The sequence below is a fragment of the Phyllobates terribilis genome, unplaced genomic scaffold, assembly GCF_046119375.1.
Source record: "Phyllobates terribilis strain yellow unplaced genomic scaffold, ASM4611937v1 Scaffold_11__3_contigs__length_659146591, whole genome shotgun sequence".
In the NCBI taxonomy this organism is placed as follows: domain Eukaryota; kingdom Metazoa; phylum Chordata; class Amphibia; order Anura; family Dendrobatidae; genus Phyllobates; species Phyllobates terribilis.
The window spans coordinates 517,661,398-517,666,051 of record NW_027362771.1 but is presented as its reverse complement, the minus strand read 5'-3'; the positions used below and the strand labels follow the sequence as shown (position 1 = coordinate 517,666,051).

Sequence of the window (4,654 nt, the reverse complement as noted above, 5' to 3'; positions counted from 1 at the left end):
ACCACTGGTTGTCAAAGGAATAAATAAAATAATCAGATAGGCACCTTGCGCTGGAGACGCATGGATAAAATAAGGGTGGATATAAAATAGTAAAATGGAAGTAATACTAAAAAATGATTGGAAGACCAAGAAAGTTAAATTAAAAAATACACAATTTTATTAGTGTAGTAAAACAATTGGTCAGGAGATTAAGTGAATGTAAAATCAGAGGATTTTAAAAGTTGAAAACCGTCGGAGGTTAGGAGTAAATAAAGGGATTCCTTCATTACTTTAGTTTAATGGTGGATGTGCTCCTCAGTTATATGGTGGGTTAAAACGTAACACAGGATGAGGTCATCCCCTGGAGAAGGAAACAGACAAGAGTTTTAAAAGGGTTGTCCTCTACTATTTAAAATAGCCCAATGTATTTTTATGGTGAAAAGAAGCTTCTTGGTAAATACCCTCCTCTGCTGTTTCTGCCTGTGAGCGGCGCTATCACTGGCCGCTCACAGGCAGCAAGTGACCCTCCGCTGACATCACATTAAGTGAGGCATGACTCAACACTGGGGTCCCCGCGGTGGCTGCTGGGTTGTGGGTGGGGTTATCCCTCGGGTCATACCCAGAATCCACTGCATGCTTTCCCAATGAATTGGGAGAGGGAGAGCGCATTGTGGATGCTGGGTGTGATTTGGGAGGTAACCCCGCCCACAACCCTGCATCCAATGGTGGAACGCAGAAGACGAGACCCCCGGCTGCATCCGGAACCATGTCGTGACATCAGTGGATGTCAGAGCCGGCTGCAGCCGAGGGTCACGTGATGCCTGTGAGCGGCCAGTGATAGCGCCACTCACAGGCAGAAACAGCAGAGGAAGGTAATTAGAAAGAAGCTTCTTTTCATCATAAAAACACATTGGGCGAGTTTGAATAGTAGTGGACAATCCCTTTAAGAACACAAAGTGATGACCCATGAACCTGTAGATTGAAATAGTAATTACCTGGTTGTGGACAGTAGAGTCTATGGAAGGAGGATCCAGGTAAGAAGTCACCTTCCCTGTGGGCTAAGGAGATCAGAGGAAGGTAAGATAACGAATTCAGTGATGCAGAGGGTGAACACTTAGTTATTGGTATGTACCTATGGGTGGCTTCTGAATGAAGGCAATGGTTCTAAAGGGGCCACCTATGACATGAGCTTTTCCATCATGTCATATGTATTGTATTTGGTGCTTCTGCAGCCTTGTTTATTTGTGAAATTGTAAATTTGGTGGGGAAGTGAATTAACTTTAGTTTGATAATTTTAAACATTTTTGCCTTTTCTGACAATTTATGACAGTTTTTCCCTCTTTAACATGTCCTGTGCAGGGGCCACATACGCAGGGAAGTGTTGACTCTGCAGGGAGCACACAGTGGTCACCTGGGTTTATCTGCGGTCATCAACTGTCTGCTCTGCAAAAGCTTCATCAATTAAGGAAAAGGGATTTTCCTTTTAATATGCCAAATCCCTCCCTCAAGAGGAGAGGTAGAAAAACAGCTTGAGCCATTCTCATTTTGCTGGTCAGTTTGCTTTCCCTACATGAGCAGATGATGCCATGTTGTGTTCTGACAGAGTTATATAATTCCTAGTAAATATGTGCCAGGTTGTACCAGACTTCTTTTTCAATAGCGCAGCATGCACACTGCAATCAATTGGTACTCCGGCAATGTGGAAAAGAATTTCCCTACACAAGATGGCCACACAAAGGGCTTGCTACTTCCACAACCACCACCAGTGCTTTTATGCACTGCTAATATTCTTACATTAAAAACAATCTCAACGTCACTGGCTCCAACACTTACTGCAAAAGAAGCAAAGTTTTCACCAGACATTGTTTAAGCCACACACCACCTGCACTATGTATCGCTGAGGCCCATAATCCTAAATAAAGAAGTAGCTACATAGGTACATGCATGGAAAATTATTTGCTTCAACTGCAAGCAGTATTATTTGTTAAATGCGTCTAGTCAAACAGCTGCAAAACCTTAACCTTTTATTAATTTTTTTTATACATATTAATGATCCTCACTTTTCAACCAAACTGAAACATAATTTATTGAAACCGAAAATGTTAGATTTCAAAGTTGCTACACAAAGGTTCATTTCCATAAACGATGATGAAACAACACCTGGCACTATGGTTATGTGGCGCACGATATCTAAAGAAGACAATTAAAACTCATATTAAAAAACTAAAAGACCTTCTGTATTAAAAAGAAAAAAAACATGGCGACATGCCTTTACAAAATATGATGTGACCTGAAAATTTAAGCAAATTCATGTCCCAAAAGCAAGCAACTTCAACTGGCCACTGTATTCAGGTGGCGTGTGTAGCCATTTAATAATAGACTATTAAAGCATTAAAGAGAGCAAAAAACATATATATTTAGGTAAACAGATGTGTTTAAATTTCAGGATTATGGTTATTTCAGTAAAAAAAAAAAAAGACTTGGCTTTGGCTTTGTCACGTTCAGTGACAGAAAAGCTTTGAATTCTTTTAGTATCACAATTAGCAATGAGGGGTTTAATACTGACCCTCCTTGTTGACACTATGTGCAGCTATTCAGGTTATGTTACTGCAGTATATCACATGTTCATCAATTTATAGTCTCACTTAGTGACAATACAACTACAGCATCTTCTATATATCACTCAAATTTTTCGATTAGTATTCAGACTGAGGCGATCACTCCCATTTTCAATCTGGTACATCAACTGTTTGCTGCAAGGCATTATGAAAAAGCTCCTGCAGCCAAGCCCAACCCCATTAGCACCCTCTCTGCTATTTTGAATTTTTTCTTTTGCTGAACCTCATGAATCCAATCATGGAACCATGAATTTCAAGAAATTCAACTCAAACTCTATCCTAGGTTAGGATCTCGAGATTATCAGTTTCTAGTAAACATCTCTATTGTATTTAGAAAGACATTCATAAAATAATCCCACCAAGGACAACATCTGCAATGAGTTTGTATGTTCTACCTGTATTTGCGTGGGTTTCCTCCGGGTTCTCCGGTTTCCTCACACATTCCAAAGACATCCTGATAGGGAATATAAGTGAGTAAAATAAATAAATACTTATATCATCATTACTTTTTCCATTTGTGAAAGGGTCCATTTGTTGATTGGTTTAGAGAGGAGACAATTCCTTGGTGAACAGTGTTATATAGAAAGTGTACTACGGATATCCAGAAATTTCTGTACAATTTTGTAGGTGTCATTTAAACGATTGTCCACATACGAAATTTTCTCACTTATTTATAGCACAGGTAATAAATGTATAATCTTTGAGATTCCCACCAAGCAACACTTTGTTTGGTACTTTAATCAGTTAGCATGCTCAGGTGCTTTCTATTCAGTCTCCTCCTATTCAAACTCCTCCTCCTGCTGTGCTCATAGTTCCAGCAGTGAAACTTTCAGCCATCATTCATTTGTCCCACATATAGATGACCAATTCAGTTTATACGGACCTGGTCTGGCATCCAGTCCCCCATGGCAGCTGGTACAGAAATGCCCAGGATGCCAGGAAGAGGTTGCCAGGAGCCAAAGTGAAGACTGGCTGCCACAGAGGACTGGATGCCAGAACAGGCAACCCAAATAAAATGCTCATGTTTAGTGATAAATGTAATGTATAGAGAAATCCTTTTAAAGTAGAATACCAGTCATGTTTACTTTAGTGAAAACATTGTAGAATTTTAGTTATCATCCTGTAGTTCTTACAAATTTTACAATCCTTATATTTATATTTTAGATCTCTTAAAGCATCATCACAGTGAACATCTTTGAATCATTCTTATATCCTGCAGAGCTTATTGGAAGCATATTTGTGTGTTTGCCAGCTGAATTCAGTGTGGGAGAAGAGAATGACAAGCAATTTGAGTACATTTCATATTCGGAAAGAAACATTTTCCTGGAACATATGTCTTTTAACTGTAGAAATTAGTGAAATTACATTTTCTTTTTTTCCATTCATACTGGTAAAATTACTTTTTCCTGAACAGACTTGGTATTGCGGAGCTGTTTATTAACATGTTTTGTCATTAAGTATTATATAGCACATAATATACTACCCCAAAGGAGAAAAAAAACAGTATAATTTCTTGGAGGACCTACAAAGTAGCAGGAGGACCTAAAGGGAATCTGTTAGTAGGATCAACCATCTTAAGCCGTTTATATGGGCATTCAGGTCATAGAAAGTTGAGCTGCTACAATCTGTGGTCTGGACACAGATCTCCCTGAGAATCTGTCTCCAAAGATTATTTTGAATAAAAGGTGGTGTTACCAGTGTGAGACATGTAAGGATTGACAGTTTGCTCTCTTCATCTTACTGTAGTGCTGTGCTTGATTACAAAGCAACTGAAGTAGAGCAGACATACAGTAAGTGTGATTATACAGTACAGACCAAAAGTTTGGACACACCTTCTCATTTAAAGATTTTTCTGTATTTTCATGACTATGACTATGACTATAAAAATTGTACATTCACACTGAAGGCATCAAAACTATGAATTAACACATGTAGAATTATATACTTAACAAAAAAAGCATGAAACAACTGAAAATGTGTCTTATATTCTAGGTTCTTCAAAGTAGCCACCTTTTGCTTTGATGACTGCTTTGCACACTCTTGGCATTCTCTTGATG

The 4,654-nt window shown here is 38.7% G+C and overlaps 1 long non-coding RNA gene across 1 annotated transcript; it reads right to left on the bottom strand.

Moving 5' to 3' along the window:
- Positions 1–216: 216 nt before the first annotated feature.
- Positions 217–3,052, bottom strand: LOC141165263 (uncharacterized). The gene is made up of 3 exons (XR_012251124.1): positions 2,993–3,052; positions 975–1,037; positions 217–340 (listed from the first exon to the last, which is right to left on the bottom strand). It is a non-coding gene; the product is annotated as an uncharacterized lncRNA (long non-coding RNA).
- Positions 3,053–4,654: the final 1,602 nt, after the last annotated feature.